Source organism: Panulirus ornatus, chromosome 30 (assembly GCF_036320965.1).
Source record: "Panulirus ornatus isolate Po-2019 chromosome 30, ASM3632096v1, whole genome shotgun sequence".
NCBI classification, from domain to species: domain Eukaryota; kingdom Metazoa; phylum Arthropoda; class Malacostraca; order Decapoda; family Palinuridae; genus Panulirus; species Panulirus ornatus.
In genome coordinates this window covers 24,545,782-24,567,600 of record NC_092253.1, presented here as the reverse complement: position 1 = coordinate 24,567,600, position 21,819 = coordinate 24,545,782, and positions in this window count along the sequence as shown.

Below are 21,819 nucleotides of genomic sequence, written 5' to 3'. Positions count from 1 at the left end.
GTGTGTGTGTGTGTGTTAGCCAGGTCTCATCATCGTTGACCAGTATTGTCGTCTCATTAGAGGTGTGAACCTGTAGCAGGGGCAGTAGTAGTGGCTGACGGGGGAGGCTAGGCGGCCCTCCCTAGTGTTGAGGTCTTCAGGACAGCCTGCATAGCATCACTACATCACATCACCGGATATGATTGTTCAGATTCGCTTGTTGTATTGCTGTTAGTGTCTGCATACTGAACGACTTCTTCACAGAACGTAATTACTGTAGACCATCTGATTGTTACCTGGATGGTGGTACAACTTGTTTAAGATAATGATATTACACCTCATGTCCTCTATCTGTTATATGTCTTACTCAATGTGGGTTACATACTTTACCTTACATAATGTTGGAGGTTTTGCTGACCCGCTTGATGTCGCAGTTAGTCCAGAATGAAGGACACCATTCATGTGAGGTCAACCAGCCCTCAGTGACGAATGATCTTTTTTCCTCTCTCTCTGCCTACATCTGCATGCAGATCAGGACTTCCTCGATGATCCACGTTAACTAGAATGGAATGTAAAGAACCGTTTATGTAAATTATCGTCACAGATCGAATTGTCGCAGACGTTGGCTCGCACCAGATTGGGGTCATGGGTTTAAGGCAAGACAGAGTTACATGAGGGATTCGACAGCTGGTGGCTACAGTGCTCTGCATCAGCTTAGGGGGGTTGCCAAGTGACACACTCAGACCAGGTCCTCCTGATCGTCAGTTTAGTGGTGTTGCCAAGGGTCAGACCAGGTCCCCCCTGATCGTCAGCTTCGTACCTTCACTCACTGTAGGTGGGAGGTGACCCCTGTGTGTTCGCCTCATTCTGTAAATCGCATCTTACTATAACGACCATACGCTGTGCCTTAACATATCAACAACGTCTCATCTTTCACCAGTATCTCACTATGATGGAGCAATGATGGTGTCACCTATCCGTCTCTCTCTCTCTCTCTCTCTCTCTCTCTCTCTCTCTCTCTCTCTCTCTCTCTCTCTCTCTCTCTCTCTCTCTCCCACGTTTACCTCATCTCCCACCGCCACCTCCTTTTTTTTTTTACCTACACTCCCGCTCATGGTGACCCAGATTAATACAAACCATTTTAGAAGAAAATGAGTACGTCTGAGTTTTGGATCGTGGAGAGAGAGAGAGAGAGAGAGAGAGAGAGAGAGAGAGAGAGAGAGAGAGAGAGAGAGAGAGAGAGAGAGAGAGAGAGAGAGAGATTATGGTGCCCCACCTGGAAATTAACGTCCCCCCCTTTCCACCAGTAAAACAAACGATCGTTAACCAGAACATGGCCTCAGACTACCCTCAGGATAAACAGACCAGAGTGTTCGAACGAGCTCTTACGTAACTGCAGCGCACGTAATCGCCTGCGTGGAGAAGACCCGCCCCCAGGAGACGAGGGTCAATTAATTTTGCCAGGGTAGTTACGTGGCCGCCACTCACCCTCCAGGGGAAAGGGGGAGTTTCGTCAGTTGCTGACCTGACCAGTGGGTTTTGGCGTTTTACTCCACAAGAGATCGCTATCTCCCTGCTACGAGAAGTAGCGCATTCTTGATGGTGAAAGAACTTCTGATCGAGTTGTTTATCAAGCGTTTGGTCCAACCGCTCTGTCAACATAGTATTGTAACCGATCACTTCACCGCTGCGCTTATCAATGGTCAATATCTTTATTCATTCCGTTTCGTCGACAAATTAATCACTGTCGTATTGTATCGTTTCCCATCGTCTCATCGTTAGCATCATGACCAATAACCCAATGCCCTCACATCCTGGTAGTTTAATGAGGCATTATTCTACAACGTTTCAGTACAACCACTTCCCATTTGCCAGTACCGTTCCTCGTTTAACATCATATGATAACATTTGTTCCAGTGTTGCAAGTTAGTAACCATACGACAGTGTCGGTATTTGGAGGCGCTACGTCAGTGTCACTCTCTGTGAGCCAGGGCCCCATCTGCAGTCAGTAACGTCAGCATTATAACGCCTCATTGGCGTTACTTACAGGTTAATAACACTTTTTTTTTCTTAGTTTCCCTCAAATGAGTCTTCGTCAAAGTTACCAGGACATTTGATCAAGAGTTTGCCACTGTTATGTTACAGTCTCAGTTTGGAGTTTTATGATATGCGTTCCTTTTGGCAACTATGTATTCTGTAAGGTGACAGCTTCTCTCTCTCTCTGGTGTTAAGTGGCACACCTGTGTTATCAAGTGGCAGTCTGCTTGATGGTGTATGGCATCTCTGTGAAATGGTATCACTTTACAGCTATTGTCTTGTGGTATCAGTTGCCACGTCTGTGTCACACTGGAGGTTCTCGCTGTTATATTATCGACCAATGAGGAAGACACTGGAGCACATTTCTCAGCGGGTAATTACTTGCCTAATAACACATCCGCGTATTGACCTGTAATTGGTCGTTCTGTCGTAGGAATGTCCGTCCACCTGCCAGAGGTCTGTCTACACCAAAGGCCACTTCGTCTTCTCAGTAAAACGTACGAACGTAGGTGTTCCTTTGTGCTGTGTTGTGTGTGTGGGTGAAGCAAAGTTGAGATCTTTGTGTGTGAGGCAGCGAAGATGAAGGGATGCGGAGGAGGAAGAGAAAAGGTGAGGTTATTTAAAGGAAAAAAAAAAAAAGGATGAGTAGAAAAATTTGACCCCAAGGAGAAGGAGCGTCCACGAGAGCGAAGAAGGGAGGGAAGGAAAATGAGAATGAGAAGATACGAGACAAGTGTGGGAGTAGGGGAGAGTGAGTGAGTGACATGAGACGAGTTTCACTCCCGAGAGAGACAGAGAGAGAGAGAGAGAGAGAGAGAGAGAGAGAGAGAGAGAGAGAGAGAGAGAGAGAGAGAGACTCACTCTCTCAGCCTACCGTCTCCATCAGTCAGCCGAAAGAGGGGGTGTCGTGGTCAGCAAATGCAGCCGACACACAACGTGGGCCCGCGTTCGATGCCACTGTACTCAGCAGGTGGCTCACGACCTCCTCCTGGTGATCTCCTGCAGAGGTTGTGTGTACATTGGTACTTTGCTGTAGATGATGTGTGGTTACCTATATTGACTGTAGGGGTGGTATAGCAAAGAGGCCTCCATCCCTTGACCATTCTTTGCTTTATATATATATATATATATATATATATATATATATATATATATATATATATATATATATATATATATATATGTGTGTGTGTGTGTGTGTGTGCCTTTCTCTGTGTGTGCATGGTTCCATGCCACCTCAGTGCCTGTGAGTATTTACTTCCCAAAATATGAACATGAATATAAAGAGCTAGACATAGTTCTGACCACACTCGACGTCATGTCTGTGCCTCGTAGGGTTAGTTTCTGGTGTCACTTTCCTCTGTGTCACAACCACTCCCCTGACACGACCAACCAGCACCCCTCCCGCTCCCTCCCTCTCTCCCTCCCTTCCAGCTCTCACGTCTCTCTCTCTCTCTCTCTCTCTCTCTCTCTCTCTCTCTCTCTCTCTCTCTCTCTCTCTCTCTCTCTCTCTCTCTCTCGTCTCGTCTCGTCTAGTAACCTCCACCGCCGCACCCGGTCGCGCCACACCGACCGAGCAGCGGCGTTAAGACTCCAGCTTTTCCCGAGCGCTCTTAGTGGTAGACGTCAACGAGGGTCACCCTTCCTTCATGCGGTAGTTTCCCTGGGAGCCGTCGGGGTCGTTAGAGGTCTTTACGCTCTGCATCGGCCAACCTGGGGAACGAGTTCGAAGACCCCTCGACTGCCTCTGTCCCCTGGCTGGGTCATGTGAGGTCAACCCAGCCAAAGAAAGTGCTTCATAGCTCCCAAGAACTGGAGGAAGTGAAGTGTTTTAGATATCTGGGAGTGGATCTGTCAGCGGATGGAACCATGGAAGCGGAAGTGGATCATAGGGTGGGGTAGGGGGCGAAAATTTTGGGAGCCTTGAAAAATGTGTGGAAGTCGAGAACATTATCTCGGAAAGCAAAAATGGGTATGTTTGAAGGAATAGTGGTTCCAACAATGTTGTATGGTTGCGAGGCGTGGGCTATGGATAGAGATGTGCGCAGGAGGATGGATGTGCTGGAAATGAGATGTTTGAGGACAATGTGTGGTGTGAGGTGGTTTGAGCGAGTGAGTAACGTAAGGGTAAGAGAGATGTGTGGAAATAAAAAGAGCGTGGTTGAGAGAGCAGAAGAGGGTGTTTTGAAATGGTTTGGGCACATGGAGAGAATGAGTGAGGAAAGATTGACCAAGAGGATATATGTGTCGGAGGTGGAGGGAACGAGGAGAAGAGGGAGACCAAATTGGAGGTGGAAAGATGGAGTGAAAAAGATTTTGTGTGATCGGGGCCTGAACATGCAGGAGGGTGAAAGGAGGGCAAGGAATAGAGTGAATTGGAGCGATGTGGTATACCGGGGTTGACGTGCTGTCAGTGGATTGAATCAAGGCATGTGAAGCGTCTGGGGTAAACCATGGAAAGCTGTGTAGGTATGTATATTTGCGTGTGTGGACGTATGTACATGTGTATGGGGGGGGGTTGGGCCATTTCTTTCGTCTGTTTCCTTGCGCTACCTCGCAAACGCGGGAGACAGCGACAAAGTATAAAAAAAAAAAAAAAAAAAAAAAAAAATATATATATATATATATATATATATATATATATATATATATATATATATATATATATATATATATATATATTTATATATATTATCCCTGGGGATAGGGGATTAAGAATACTTCCCACGTATTCCCTGCGTGTCGTAGAAGGCGACTAAAAGGGGAGGGAGCGGGGGGCTGGAAATCCTCCCCTCTCGTTTTTTTTTAATTTTCCAAAAGAAGGAACAGAGGGGGCCAGGTGAGGATATTCCAAAAAAGGCCCAGTCCTCTGTTCTTAACGCTACCTCGCTAACGCGGGAAATGGCTAATAGTTTAAAAGAAAAAGAAAGATATATATATATATATATATATATATATATATATATATATATATATATATATATATATATATATATATATATCACTTGGGAGTATAGGCTAGTCCAAAAATTTCTCACTAAAAGGAGTGTGCATTTCCCTGCCGCTGGATGTAGCACAACCATGCGCTGCAATAGATAGCCCTTGTGTAGCACCGGGACCCTTTTCATGGAAAATGGTCATTGGGTAACTGTAAACAAATGAATATATAAGTTTGTGTACATTTTTCTGACAGACGGAGCCAATGTGGTGGAAGCAAAAAAAATTGTTTCTGTAAAATCAGTCGGTGGAAATTTACATTCACCTTTTAAAAATATGAATATAAATCATATAAAAACCTTTTCGCAATATGTCAACGCTGTTCCTGGCGAAGTAAAGACATTTCATTCTCTCCGTTGGTTTAGAAGAGAAGAAAGCCACATGTGTCGCCGCAGAATCTGACCCAAATGGCGTCCTAGCTACGTCTCTTCGTTGTAATCAACTGACTGATATTTCTCTCTTGTGTCTTCCCCCATGATGTGATTATTACACGAAAGTGCACTTGGGAACTTATCGTGTTTCATTTTCCCCGTGTGAAAGAAGAAAGTTAAGAGTAAATGTGAATAAGAGCAAGGTTATTAGGTACAGTAGGGTTGAGGGTCAAGTCAATTGGGAGGTAAGTTTGAATGGAGAAAAACTGGAGGAAGTAAAGTGTTTTAGATATCTGGGAGTGGATCTGGCAGCGGATGGAACCATGGAAGCGGAAGTGAATCATAGGGTGGGGGAGGGGGCGAAAATCCTGGAAGCCTTGAAGAATGTGTGGAAGTCGAGAACATTATCTCGGAAAGCAAAAATGGGTATGTTTGAAGGAATAGTGGTTCCAACAATGTTGTATGGTTGCGAGGCGTGGGCTATGGATAGAGTTGTTCGCAGGAGGGTGGATGTGCTGGAAATGAGATGTTTGAGGACAATGTGTGGTGTGAGGTGGTTTGATCGAGTAAGTAATGTAAGGGTAAGAGAGATGTGTGGAAATAAAAAGAGCGTGGTTGAGAGAGCAGAAGAGGGTGTTTTGAAATGGTTTGGGCACATAGAGAGAATGAGTGAGGAAAGATTGACCAAGAGGATATATGTGTCGGAGGTGGAGGAAACGAGGAGAAGAGGGAGACCAAATTGGAGGTGGAAAGATGGAGTGAAAAAGATTTTGTGTGATCGGGGCCTGAACATGCAGGAGGGTGAAAGGAGGGCAAGGAATAGAGTGAATTGGATCGATGTGGTATACTGGGGTTGACGTGCTGTCAGTGGATTGAATCAGGGCATGTGTAGCGTCTGGGGTAAACCATGGAAAGTTGTGTGGGGCCTGGATGTGGAAAGGGAGCTGTGGTTTCGGGTATTATTGCATGACAGCTAGAGACTGAGTGTGAACGAATGGGGCCTTTGTTGTCTTTTCCTAGTGCTACCTCGCACACATGAGGGGGGAGGCGGATGGTATTCCATGTGTAGCGAGGTGGCGATGGGAATGAATAAAGGCAGACAGTGTGAATTGTGTGCATGGGTATATATGTATGTATCTGTGTATGTATATATATGTGTACATTGAGATGTATAGGTTTGTATATTTGCGTGTGTGGACGTGTATGTATATACACTGTGTATGGGGGTGGGTGGGGGCCATTTCTTTCGTCTGTTTCCTTGCGCTACCTCGCAAACGCAGGAGACAGCGACAAAGCAAAGTAAAAAAAAAAATATAAATAAAAATATCCTCCAACTCTCACTGTCTGATGACGATCGGCGGTTGAGGAACACGATGTCTCGAGTTTGTGAGTGAGTGTTTTCAGTGGCGCAGCTGTAACTCAGGCATGACAGAGCTTTGTGACACGAGCCGAGGCGGCAGGAGCATCGTAGCTTAGGTGGGTCCACAGTGTCGAGCAGTGAGTGGCAGCGGGAGGAACTGGGACGCACGTACGTGTGTCTGTGTCGGCAAATGTTCTAAGTTTCGGAAGAGCAGCCATCTCTTCAGCCACGGTACATGGCTGAGGGGAAAGAGAAGACAAGTTGCAAACTGCAGTTTGCTTAAACACACACACACACACACACACACAGACACACACACACACACACACACACACACAGACAGACAGACAGACAGACAGACAGACAGACACACACACACACACACACACACACACACACACACACACACACACAGACACACAGACACAGACACACACACACTGACTGTACTCAAAAAGGTTCACGAGACAGCAAGATTTAAGGCCATAAAGATGATAGACTGGCGAGATATAAAGAACTGGGACAGTTAACCAGAGAGACTGCTGGACGAGTGACATCCATTATAGGTTCAAATCTTGGTTGCGGCAGTCGGTCCACAGTCAACCCAGCTGTTCATCCTCGCCTCAGGGTTTGGTCGAGAAATTGGGTACGTAGCGTGAATGGAATGGCCTTGATTAAGGCATACACTTACCCTTGCCGTCTCAGCTGACATAAAAGATAAATCGTCTTGTTTCCACTAGACATTCAGATTTTGAAATCATGAAACATTCAGTCGGAAATTTATTCGATATTTCTCGTACAGCTTCATCATATAGGAGGTAATGCTAAATATGCTATTATTTCTCTCTTTTTCCTATTATACATAACATTTATTGCATTGTGCCTTTCATGAATGTATATATAAATGAAAAAAATAAGAATGTGTCGTAGATTCTTAAACATGTTTCTTGTGATCATGTACCTGATTTTCTGTAGCTCAACTTGCACTTTATTGTCTAATTCCCAAATGTGTTGTGTGTGTCTGTAATCGACAGCTGTAGTCTGCAAGTGTAACTGCCTTGAAATACTCCTTTTAGATCATACGTTCAGATAGAGTGAGGTTTAAATGTTCAGATTAATATTAAGTAGACTAACTGGGTTTTTAAAACGCCTGTTAAGGGGGAGTGAGCTTGTCTGAACCTATTCTTTATACGTAGCTCAAAACTACCTTGATTACCGGGCAATTGGGGGCATGCATAGTTACTGTCGGTAGGAGGCTGTTAGCAGCATAGGTTGGTGACCCTGGACTATAGGTTGGTGACCCTGGTCTATAGGCTGACAAAGTCATTATGGATTACTGAGGAACGAGCGATGTTGAGAGAATTTCCTGGAATTTGTTGGTGTGGTTCATTGTCAGGTTACTGACCTTCCAGGAACGGAGGTTAACTACTCATTTAGGGGTTGATTGATGTGTTTACTTAGTCACGTCGGGTTGTTAGATAGCCAGAGAATAAAGGCCAGAGTCGCTCTTATAAGTGTGTCGACGAGGTGGGTCATGTTGGGTCACTGATGGCAGGGAGAGTGGGACGAGGTGGGTCATGTTGGGTCACTCATGGTAGGGAGAGTGGGACGAGGTAGGTCATGTTGGGTCACTGATGGTAGGGAGAGTGGGACGAGGTAGGTCATGTTGGGTCACTCATGGTAGGGAGAGTGGGACGAGATGGGTCATGTTGGGTCACTGATGGTAGGGAGAGTGGGACGAGGTAGGTCATGTTGGGTCACTGATGGCAGGGAGAGTGGGACGAGGTAGGTCATGTTGGGTCACTGATGGCAGGGAGAGTGGGACGAGGTAGGTCATGTTGGGTCACTCATGGTAGGGAGAGTGGGACGAGGTAGGTCATGTTGGGTCACTCATGGTAGGGAGAGTGGTACGAGGTAGGTCATGTTGGGTCACTCATGGTAGGGAGAGTGGGACGAGGTAGGTCATGTTGGGTCACTCATGCTGGAGTGTGGAGGCAGCAATAGCACCCCAGGGTTTTTCTCGTCTGGCTGATGAGGTCAAGGGCGACGATGTGCAACTCAGGTCATGTGAGGTCAAAGACAATGCTGCATTTCTACTTTGTGTCGACGTTTACACCTTTTCGGAAAGCCTTTGTTGGTTCTGGACTCTCAGGGTGAGCTCCATCCTACAACTGCTGCTCCTGTATTAGCTCCGTCCTGTTGCCACGTTTCCCCCTTGCGTCAGGAGCGCTGAACCAGAGAGTGAAGAAGGGTTCGCCCTGCGCTGGCCTGGCAGTTCGTCCCGACACTCGCTTCTCCTGGCTTCATCCTGAAACCTTTATGTCTGAAACAGGAACTGAAACAGGAACTGAAACAGGAGCAGAAACAGTTCAGTAATCATGCACATGTTTGTGTGCTGATGGCAGACAAGTGGAGGTGCAGAACTGGCTATAATCATTGACATGAACACGGTAATAGGGTCTTGTTTGCTACGGGTATTGAGGCAAATGTCGACGTTATGATCATCTCCAGCTATTCTGGAAATGTTCGGGCCAGCCAAATATCAATACTTGCTCATTAGCATCAAACTACTATGGCCTTCAATCACTTGGTTACTCGTTTATGACATGTATTCGTCATCGCCAGTTATTAAACTGTTAATGACACCATTACTGACCGTCTCGCAGTGAACCGCTCGTTTGTGACTGTTACATTACCTGCATGTTCTGTACGAGGAGGGAGTCTTACACGCGTGGGGACCCCATCTGTAGGTGTGTGTGTGTGTGTGTGTGTGTGTAGAGAGAGAGAGAGAGAGAGAGAGAGAGAGAGAGAGAGAGAGAGAGAGAGAGAGAGAGAGAGAGAGAGAGAGAGAGAGAGAGAGAGAGAGACCATTTCATAGTTCCACTTTCTGGCACATACTTCATTTAAAGATAGAAAGATCTTTTCTATTTTCCCATCTTCTCCTAAAGCCAAGCCAGCCGCTCCTGAACTTGGTTCCCTGGTGCGAACGTTGGCCAGTATTTTTCCCTTAATGCCCCGGGGGAAGTGGACGCCTTATCTACCCACATCTCCCTGTTTGCTCTGCCATCTCGGTTTGTTGATAGTCTGGCGAACGCACACATCGGTCCCTTACTTCACAATAGGGTTAGACCGAGTAGGCTACCATCTCCTCGGGGCCGAAGAGATTGAGCTCCACGCAGAAGTTCCCCTCAGACACAGGTGCTCTAAGGCTTCACATTTCGTCGGTGGATACGAATGAATTACCTTCACGGACCCCAAGCAGTTATAAAGAAGGGTCAGTGGACAATATACGGAGGTGTCGCTATGGCAGGATCGCGTTGTAGCAGGGGTTTAAAACGTTGGTGTTGGAAAAGATGTCTTGATGACGTGGATGGCAGTCATTGATGACGTGATAGCAGTGGTTGATGGCGTGGATAGCAGTGGTTGATGACGTGGATGGCGGTGGTTGATGACGTGGATAGCAGTGGTTGATGGCGTGGATAGCAGTGGTTGATGACGTGGATGGCAGTGGTTGATGACGTGGATGGCAGTGGTTGATGACGTGGATAGCAGTGGTTGATGACGTGGATAGCAGTGGTTGACGACGTGGATGGCGGTGGTTGATGGCGCGGATGGCAGTGGTTGATGACGTGGATGGAAGTGGTTGATGACGTGGATGGCCGTGGTTGATGACGTGGATGGCCGTGGTTGATGACGTGGATGACAATGGTTGATGACGCGGATGGCAATGGTTGATGACGCGGATGGCAGTGGTTGATGACGCGGATGGCAGTGGTTGATGACACATGTTGTCGTGACAGGTGTCGTGGCAACAGATGCTGTCCAGAACCCTTAGCCATACCAGGTTTTAAACCGGTATGATCTGAGGGGCAGGGTTATCGGAGGTCACTCCCCACCTGGAGGCATTATTGTAGGGGTGTTTTGCACGGTGGTTGAAGACGAGGGGTAATGGCACTTCTGTGACCTGGCCATTCGTGACGCTACAGTGATACGGGGGTTCGTGTTGTCGGATCAGCCAGAGCACGAAAATAGCATCGGCTTGTCCCTGTGTCCAGCTACGGGTAATTGGAGTCAGGACGTGGCCAAGCTGCGTCGGATTGGGTTACGGAGGACATGGGCGCAGCACTGACCTGGTGGACGAGGTCAATGGCCGGGTTAATTGGCCGTAGTCAAGTGAAGTTTATGTCAGAAGGATACGTAAAGTGACTTTGACTTCATGTACGAGAGGTGAGGATAATATTGTGGCATCACCATACAACTTCTGTTATAAAGACTTGAATTCTATGATATCTTTCCAGTGTCGTTGCTCACCAAACCCTGGGCTCAGTCAGTGAATTCTCAACATGACATTCTAGGGATCAGGTGTTCCTCTTAAGTAAGAGGATCTCAAAACAGGAGAGTCGTGATCCAAAAATCATGTTTGTCAGAGAACTCGTTGTTTTTCCTTCTTGTTTTACAGTCAGTAGATCATCTGAGATCGTTGGGGTAACCTAGGATTGCTCGGGGCTACGACATGTCTAAGGATTCTTCTGTTTTTCGTTGAGGGAAAAAGGAAAAGAACCATTGCAACTAGAAGAATCCGTTTTCTTTCAAATGCCCTAAAGTTTTCAGGTATATAGTCACAATAAACAATGTTTGCTCCTAGTCTTCTCCTCTTCCTCTTGTGCATCTTTTGGTCAGGCGTGTTCGTTCATCATGTCTCCCTCCACTGGAAGGCTAATGTATTGCTGTTCCTCAGTTAAGATATCTTTTTTTCATACTTTATTCCTTCCAGCAGTCAGCAGCCTAGCCCTCTCTTAAGACTCGAACCCAACTGGTCTAAGAACACTGGCTGGCGTCGAGGGTGTAGCAGTGAAGGTGAGTTTGTGGAGGGTGACGTGAAAATGCTTTTGTTGAGGGTCAAGTGACTCTCGGTTGGCTGAGGGTGTAGTGAAGGTGTGTGTGTGTGTGGGTGTGCGTGTGTGGCTGATGGTGTCTTTCATCCTGTAGTGACCTTCATGGTGAGTGACAGTACAGAAGACCATCTTAATAGAGCTTGATGGTGAGTGATAGTACAGAGGACCATCGTAGTGAGCTAGATGGTGTGCAGTGCAGGAGGCGGCCTAATGGACGCGGTGGTAAATGCTGGTGAGTTTGTCTCCTTCCAGAGGACGGAGAACACGTTACTTTTGCTCAGTCTCTTTTTTATCCGCACCTGAGTTCTGGCCTTTGACCTGACCTGTATACGGGTCAGGTCACTGGTCAGTGGTGTCGAGGGTGTGGGTGAAGATGAAGTCTGTCAAGGCTGAAGTGAAGATGAGGTCGTCGAGGTTAGGGTGACAGCGGGGTATGTTACTCCTCCTCCTCTATTGGTGATGTTTTCCTCCTCCTCCTCCGTTGTTGATGACTTCTCCCTCTTTCTCCGTTGTTGTCCTTTGTCCTCCGTCTTCCGTTGTCGGTGTCCTTCCTCCTCCGTTGTTGGTGTTTTCCTCCCTCTCTCCCGCCGCAGTGAGCGTGATGGTGAGCGATAAAGCGGACGGACATACACTGCCCTTAGTCGCAGGTGATGATGGCGTTTCTAATATACAACCCTGGCATAATGGTGCTCTAGATACTTACCAGGACGTCTCAAAATACAGTATGGCCTTAGAACTAGCTTTCTCCCCCTGTGACTCATACGAGCCCTACATTATACTGTAAATGGGAGCCGTACACTCCTGCTGTAAATATTGCCTACATCAGGTTCTTATGTCAGCGAGTTGAGATCAGCGATCGAAGACCTGAAGTGTGGGTCTATAGCCTCACCACTGACCCACCAGCAGGGGAGGTCAGTGTAGCCTCATCACTGGGTCACCAGCAGGTGGGTCAGGTCAAATCCAGCTCTACTTGCTATAAACACAAACTACACGAGACTTGTTTACAAAAGATGATCACTTCTGTATGATTTATACAATCAATAAAGTAAAACAGATTCCATGAAGGCATATTAAACATTTACACCTCATTTACTTCATGTGAACCATATGGTACCATGCACTTCATGGCTTTTCCTGACCCCATAAAATATTTGACAACATATTGTGTGTGTGTGTGTGTGTGTGTGTGTGTGTGTGTGTGTGTGTGTGTGACTTAGTGTGTTACGGGGAGAGAGATTTACGCTCGTGTTGCCCCGTCTCTCAGCCTCGTATACATGTGCCATGGTTTTACTCCTGTGTATGTACACACACACACACACACACACACACACACACACACACACACACACCAGCCTAAGCCAGGCACTCATTTATCGACCAGCCTCTGGGGGGAGGATGAACACTGAGGTTGGGTAAAAGCTTCAACCGAAAAATCTTGGAACACTTTCTTCATGTGTTCAGGGTAGTTCTGAGACCACAGACGTACACTCTCACGATGCGCGTGGCTCCTGAGTCGAAGATGACGATGCAGCCGAAGCCTTCTTAAGGGATGACCACGAAATGGTGTCCTTCCTTCACATGAAGACCAGCCCACACCTGGGGTCGAGGTAAGCCATGCCATTCCCTAGTTATCGAAGTGAAGATGTGGTCAAGTCCCTTACGTGATTCATGATTAGGATAATACTGAAGTTATGAAGCCATTGTCGTCATTGCTGGCGTTCTGAAGCCCTTGGACCATTTGGTTGATTGGACAATTGACTTATTGCACCATTGGTTTATTGGACCATTGGTTTATTGCACCATTGGTTTATTGGACTACTGGATTATTGGACCATTGATTTATTGGACCATTGGTATATTGGAACATTGGTTTATTGGACCATTGGTTTATTGGATCGTTGGTTTATTGGACCATTGGTTTATTGGACCACTGGTGTATTAGATCATCGATTTATTGGACCATCGGATTATTGGACCATTGGCTTATTGGACCATTGGTTTATTGGACCATTGGTTTATTGATTAGCGTCCTTAGAACTTGAGGCCTTTGGTATATTAATAAGCTTTTCGAGACATCAGTCAGTGTGCTGAAGCTGTGAAGTCATGAATATATTAATCAGTGTGCTTAAACCTTGGGGTCATAGAAGATTAATCAGAGTCCTAAAGCCGTGAGGCCATCGATATGTTAATCAACGCCCTGAAACCGTGAGGCCATAGATATATTGATCAGAGTCCTGGGGTCGTACGGCCGTGGCTATATTGATCAGTCTCTTGAAGCCTTGAGGAGACGTATTAATCAGTATGCTGAAGCTGTAGGACCACAGATATTGATCAGCGTCCTGGAGGGTCATGAGACTATATGTACAAACATTGATCATCGTACTGAAGCGATAAGGACGATGTTGGTTCGAGTACCACTGCGTCTGGAGGTAAGGTTCAGGCTGCTGGCATCAGTGATCAACTGGTGTAGGAAACCCTGAGGCTTCAGGTACCATGGGCTCTGCTGGGGATGTGAGGCCGGGAGAGCCGACCTTCTTAAGAATGTCTTGTCTGATGAAAGGCTGGGGGTGTATATGGCGAAAGGGTTCCCTCACCATCGATTTCCATTGGCTCTAGAAGTACAGCCCGGTCTCCTAGGGGCTCCACCATTGACTCTAGAAGTAGAGCCAGGTCTCTAAGGGGCTCCACCATTGGCTCTAGAAGTAGAGCCAGGTCTCCAAGGGGCTCCACCATTGGCTCCAGTTGGAGCACACCGGAGGAGCCCACTGTAAGGGGAGGATGTCGCAATTTGTGTCTTAGTCGAGTGATTCCTTTCTAATGGTACTTTGGATACCTTTCTGAAGATTATATTCTTCTGTCTTTCTGCAGATTACATTCTGCTATCTTTCTGCTGATTACATTCTGCTATCTTTCTGTAGATTACATTCTGCTATCTTTCTGCAGATTTTATTCTGCTATCTTTCTGCAGATTATATTTCGCTACGTGGATCTCACCTCGCCTGATACAGTATTGGAAACCATGTCCAGCCTTGGCTAGTCGCTGTACCGAATCAAATTGGCATTGTTGTACACGTCGTCATGATTCTGAAATGCTAAGTGACCGGGTCGTCAAAGGGACGGAGGTATTGATGAACGGGTAGGATTCATCAGACCAGAGACAACGGTTCTTCTCTGTGTGTAACTACCTATTCGTAATTACCACATTAGTAGTGTTAGAGATGGAGATGGTGTTATACACTCGTGGAGGATCCCAGTCTCTTGAACATTATCTGTCATACATCTCTTTATTTGTCTACGTGCTGTCCATAGTTACTGTTTCATTTTCCAGTTTGTTCAAGTCATTCACCACCCTTGTAATACATATATATATATATATATATATATATATATATATATATATATATATATATATATATATATGTGTGTGTGTGTGTGTGTCAAATAGATGTTACTGGACTCTGCCCACTCGAGGTTACACCGTGAGTGAAAAAAATCACCTCTTACGAAATCGTATCATTAGGACACCCGTCCCATCAAAGGACACTGGGAGGAAGGCAATCTTGGGCTACAGGAACCATTAGGAAGATCCTAAGTATTACACCAGGACTCTTTCCTACAGACTGGTCCTGGGGGAAATTATAGGCAAATACGTTCATACGCAATAGTGAGACAATCTACAGAGGACCCCAGCGTTAGGGTCCCCAATATACATATATCCGGCTCTGCATATATTTGCATGTAACGGTGTTGCTATTTCCTGGGCACGGGAAGGGAAGTTGGTGTAGCCCAGGTATTAACTATAGTTATAGGTCTTGTTAATGAATGCCCCGAGATAGGAGAGGCAGTTATTGTGTCGCTGTTGTAATTGCCATTGTAGGTCTGTTTCCTTGCGCTACCTCGCTAACGCTGGAGACAGCGACAAAGCAAAATAAATAAATAAATAAATAAATAAATATATATATATATATATATATATATATATATATATATATATATATATATATATATATATATATATATATATATATATATATATATATATATATATATTTATTTCGGAGGATGAAAATAATGATGGCTAGTCTTATATGTTAAGTAGTCCCTTCAAGGAGAACATAGACGTGCATATTCAAGCCACTACGTCATCACAGTTGAGAGGGAAATTCTATGGAATCGCAGGAGTAAAATGGCATTGGGTAGCTACGTTGTGGCCAGTACACTGCACGTCAGAGGAGACACGTTTGTAAGGTCGGACATCGACTTCAATGATGCCATGACTGGTCTTCCAACATAGCAGGAGTTGTGGTGAGAGGAGTCTCCTTGGCAAGGGTCTTGAAGAATCTCCTTCTTAGGGGACGCCAGCTTCACCATTGCTTGTCTGCGTTTCTCTGGACGTCGTTCGCGAAGCCCCAAATGTCCTTAGATGGCTGGGTGGAGCCTTTACCCTCTACGTTAGTGGTTTCCACTACCTGAACCTCTTTCATAGTGTATTCCTGGGTTCGAAACCCTATCATGTCCACAGGCAGTACAATTTGTGTATAGACGTAGCGAAGACCTGCAGTGGTGTTCGGGCTATTAAGCCGTCTGACCGCTCAGTGTAGACAATGCTAGCGGCACCTGCCTGCTAACTTGAGCGGCAGCCGCTTGTCCTTAGCGCCAGATGACAATGGTTCCTGATTCAACATTCCGGTAGTCGTCAAGTTGGAGGCATCTTCTCCACCCACGCATTCATCTGTGGTGTTGAGGCTGGTCGCCGGAATGATGAGCCACGGTCGGTGCTGGCATGGAGGACCCTCGTTCGCATCCCTTCCAATAGTTTGGTGTTTGTATATCCACCGCAAACCGTCCCTTACAGTACCACAATGACTGGGATGCGAACCCTCACCTTTACGGCATTATGTTGACCGACTGTGCGTCTGTGATGGATCCTCTGTATGTGCAGTACTTCAGCAGTGGCCCAATAGTCGTCACATGTTCGTTATATGAGAAACTTACGAAGGCAGATGGTAATAGACGGGTGATTAACACTACCAAATCACGTTCCTGGGAAACGAGGAAGGGTTTCTGGGCTTGGCATGAGTGTACCATCGCGAGAGACGACAGAATCCGTAATTTGATTACTTATTTCTCTGAGGAAAACATTACTTGTACTGTCGTTCTCTCTCGTCGGGATCTTCATCAGAAATGAAGTTTGCAGTCGATGATGGAAATAGACAAACAAGAAAAAGTACTTGGGGAAAGTGGGCGTCACAGCTGGTGCAGAGTGTGACGTCAAACCGACGTATATTAGACGTGCGTCACTAGCTGTGTGTGACGGGTCACGTAACTGTAGATTTACCCACCAAGCGTCCGCCTCTCCTCAGCGCACAGGAACTGGAGAGTGTTGCTAGCGACGCGCGAGAACTGATACGTAAATATGATCTGGCCTTGGGCACGACCTGCATACCAGAAGATCGACTTGACTGACGAATCCTCCAGCATCTCACGTCCCATCCTGATTCAACCTCTCTCTCCCCGTGACTCGGTTTCGGCAATAAACTTTCCCTCCTGGGGACATGACCAGCGACGCATCTGACGAGCGGAAATTGATGACGAAATAAACTGCGACATTAATACGATCGTGAGAAAGAAAACGATGGAACGCAGGACGAAATACGAGGCGTGTGGAGTGCAGTATGTAAGACTGAGCTGCCTTCAGCTGGGATGATGTTTGGAGGACACTGACCTGGGGATTCCACAAGACGATTTGGACAACTATCCTGGCTGGTGTTGGCTTGAATTAGTTCGTTTGCATGGGTCAACAACTGGCCTAACTTTGATCTACGAACTGGTCAAGTCTTTTAAGAATATACGGCAAAATCTTCACGTAGACGAGCGAAGTGCACTTGGCACGAACGCATTAAGTTCATTTAGATATCTGTAACCTTTCTAATGGGGGATCTAAGTTGCTTAGGCTAAATCATGTTAGGGATTAAGTTAATTGAGGCGGAGTTAAGTTGGCACAATGACTCGGGATTATCTGTCATCAGCTAAAGTACAGAGCTGCTGAAATTATTCTGAAGGCTAAAAGAATTCACATCAGACCAGCAGATGATGTAAATGAAGACCATCGTGGTAACAAGTCGGACCATTGAGTCCTAACTCCCACACGGGCCACTGAGCCACACTTGTTGTCATTGGTTTCACCACAGGTGTTGCTGCGGACGCACACGTAGCAGGGCGGTAAGTCGGAGTCCATCCGTGGGTAAGGAAGGGGAAAAGGTGTGAGGAAGGTAAAGAAAACGAAGGGAGACGTTAGACTGAAGAGAAGGCGTAACCTTACGAGTACTTGCGTCAATATATTCCCAGGAGGCAAGGATAACAGGAAGTGTTCACAGACATGTCATACTAGTTTTAAAAAAGATATCCTGTCCTCTCCTGCCACACAGGATACATAGTCCTCTTATCCTGGGAGCATCAGGCACAGTTCTGACCCACTTGACTGGTCAGTTCTTGAAGGCGTCAGTACCTGGAAATCTATCGTTTCAATAGACGGAAAATTGAAGTATGGCCAACATTTTTTTTTTTTTTGCTAAGTTTTCGAATAGTATTTATTGCTCAATGCTTCATTCATAAGAAATGCTGATTTTTTTAAAAGAGGATTTATCAATTTTGTTTCCTTCGTTGTATGAGCCTTTAAATCTAACGTTTTTCATTAATACCTTTTATTTACATTATCATACATGTATCGCATCATTCTGGACTGCATAGTTCAAATATCCATTTCAGTATTTCGTAATCATTTGTGTGTTCCATTTGATTTATCTTAGATCTCAATTGTTCTGAAATCAATAAAATTTGTTGGTTACTCAGGTTGCCAAGTCGATGACCCTCCAATGCATTTGTTTCAATTTTCTTCTCGTGTATGAACTGGTAAACTATATCCCTAGAGCAGTGACGAAGGTGAGGGTCAGGTAGTTTAGGCTCTGGCCCAGTTGGGCACTTTGGACAGGGAAAGTTCCGCAGGATTAGCTGTTGGCCAGTGTAATACTCTTAGCCTTGTTTAGGTCAAGTTGGTTGTCGCTGCCTGCAAAACTGTCGCCCAATTACCTTAGTGGCAATCGTTGGTAAACTTACAGAAATCATCATTAAAGACAAAATCGTAAATTATTTAGAAGATTGCCACTTCACCAAAGATTTTCAACACTTTTCTTTTTGTGACGAAATTGATCATATAAGACAAATGTGGTGGATGGGTTTGTTGTATGAAAACGGTCACATCTTGTTGACCTTAACAACCCAGTTACATTGTACCCCTCATTGAATTAGGCTGCCCGTAATATCATTGCATCTGTCTTCATTGCTAATATCAATGACTTTAATCTGTCCCCAAGTAACTTGAATACACATTATGAACCAAATCATTCTGAAGGAATTTTCAAGCCAGGGTAACATACGAAGAATAGATGACCACGCATCTCGCTACCCATGCCAACCACGCTCACACAACCCACCTTAACCACAAGGGATCCCACGCTGTCGTTTTAACGGTGAAGTCAGTGTCTATTTGGTGTTTTGAAAGAATGCTTGATGTTATATTCTTCATTTTGTTGCACATTTTCTTGGTGTCATACATTCTACATCAAAGCATTCCTGATCGTAGTAGATGACATTCACATCTATTTTCAAATCTACATCATTTTTTCTAACTTCTTATCTGATGTTCACATTTTTTTATATCGTTCCAGTTTCCTTTTTCTTCATTTTCTTATTCATGTTCATCTACATTTCCATCCCAATCTCACCCAGTTTCTTTATCATGGTTCCCCTGGTCACTTTCCCTCATCTTCATCATCATCTTCACAGTCTACGTTATACTGATGCTTTTGCCTGTTTCAAGCACCACTGTCCTGTGGCAGCAGTTACTACATAACCGATAAACTCATTGAAGCTCTTTGTCGCCTCCTGCTTCAGTGCAACCGTCCAGACTTATTATCATAATCCACACTGACAGTCATAAGGCTCGTTGTTTCCATGTATGCTACACCACATTCTACATTAGCCAGGAATATCTGGCAAAGTGTTTAGTTTTTGATACGTAAGAAGGAGCAGAGGAGGGGGCCAGGGAAGGATATTCCCTCAAAGGTCCAGTCCTCTGTTCTTAACGCTACCTCGCTAACGCGGGAAATTGCGAATAGTATGAAAAAAATGATATATGATATATATATATATATATATATATATATATATATATATATATATATATATATATATATATATATATATATACATATTGGAAAGGATCACAATTTTCCGCGTGATCAAGTATATTCCTACGAATCCACGGGGAAAATGAAACATGGTAAGTTCCCAAGTGCACTTTCGTGTAATAATCACATCATCGGGGGAGACGCAAGAGAGAAATGTAACAGTCAGTTGATATACAACGAAGAGACGTAGCTAGGACGCTATGACTTGTGTACCAAATCGCGTCCTAGCTTAGTTTCTTCGATGTATATCAACTGACTTATATTTCTCTTGTGTCTCCCTTGATGATGTGATTATTACACGAAAGTGCACTTGGGAACTTATCGTCTCTCTCTCTCTCTCTCTCTCTCTCTCTCTCTCTCTCTCTCTCTCTCTCTCTCTCTCTCTCTCTCTCTCTCTCTCTCTCTCTCTCATGATAGTGTTACCAAACGCCTGTGTCCGTCACAGTGTTGCCATAGTTGTCCTCCGTCGTTACAGTGTTACCAACCCCCCCTCTCCTCCCACCCTCCTCACGTAATATTAGATGATATACAGATTAACTTTGCGCATTAGCGTATTTCACGGGTTTTATGAGAACTTCCCTCAATATCTCCTTCCAAAATAGATTAGTTTTGGAAGAAAAAGGACCCATAGTCTTTGCGACGATTCAAGGATCGCTGAGCTGCGAGAATGGAGCAAGTGTTGAGTTGGGCGTCTCTGTTGGTTGTATTCGCTGATGATATATATACCATAGCCTGAGCTAGGTACCCAGTATATCGGTCAACCCCTAAGGGGAGGATGAACAGCTGGGTTGGCTGTGGACCGACTGCCCCATCCAGTATTCGAACCTATGCGCTCTACCTCGTACGATGAAGGCTCCATGGTCGGCAATTGCTTACCGTGATACCACGGAGGCCCATATTCTTATCTGATAATATATCATTATCTTCTTAAGTTGCGGAGATGAGAAAGGAAAATATGGGGTCAGAATTATCTTGTCTGCCCTGTGTGTGTGTGTGTGTGTGTGTGTGTGTGTGTGTGTGTGTGTGTGTGTGTGTGTGTGGAGGGGTGGTGAGGCCTGAGCCACGCTGAGGGGATCAGTTGTGAGGAGACCAGGCTGTTTTGAGGTGAGGAGTGGTGGTGGTGAGAGAGAGAGAGAGAGAGAGAGAGAGAGAGAGAGAGAGAGAGAGAGAGAGAGAGAGAGAGAGAGAGTATGTGCGTCTCGTAGAATGTGTGATGAGATATGTAGCGATGCGGTGACGATGTAGATCGTGTCTTCACTACGGGCCAATGTAAACCTTATGCCCATTACGGGGGTAGACTTCCTCAATTTGCTGTTGCTTCTGGTGAGGTTAGCGCTGGGTCAGGTCAGCGGCGGCGCACCAGTTAACTCCTGCACCTTCCTAAGACCTTCCTAACTTGGATAGGACGTCGTCAAGGCGTTGCATCGGTCGCGACGACGCAATGTCGACGTCGTAAGGGACCCGATGTACTGGAGGCGACGTCCGAGACGCGACGTACAAAAGACGACGGGGCGCAGAAGACGTAAAAGAGACGATGTGGCGCAGAAGACGTACAAGAGACGATGTGGCGCAGAAGACGTACAAGAGACGATGTGGCGCAGAAGACGTACAAGAGACGATGTGGCGCAGAAGACGTACAAGAGACGATGTGGCGCAGAAGACGTACAAGAGACGATGTGGCGCAGAAGACGCACAAGAGACGATGTGCGCAGAAGACGTACAAGAGACGATGTGCGCAGAAGACGTACAAGAGACGATGTGGCGCAGAAGACGTACAAGAGACGATGTGCGCAGAAGACGTACAAGAGACGATGTGGCGCAGAAGACGCACAAGAGACGATGTGCGCAGAAGACGTACAAGAGACGATGTGGCGCAGAAGACGTACAAGAGACGATGTGCGCAGAAGACGTACAAGAGACGATGTGCGCAG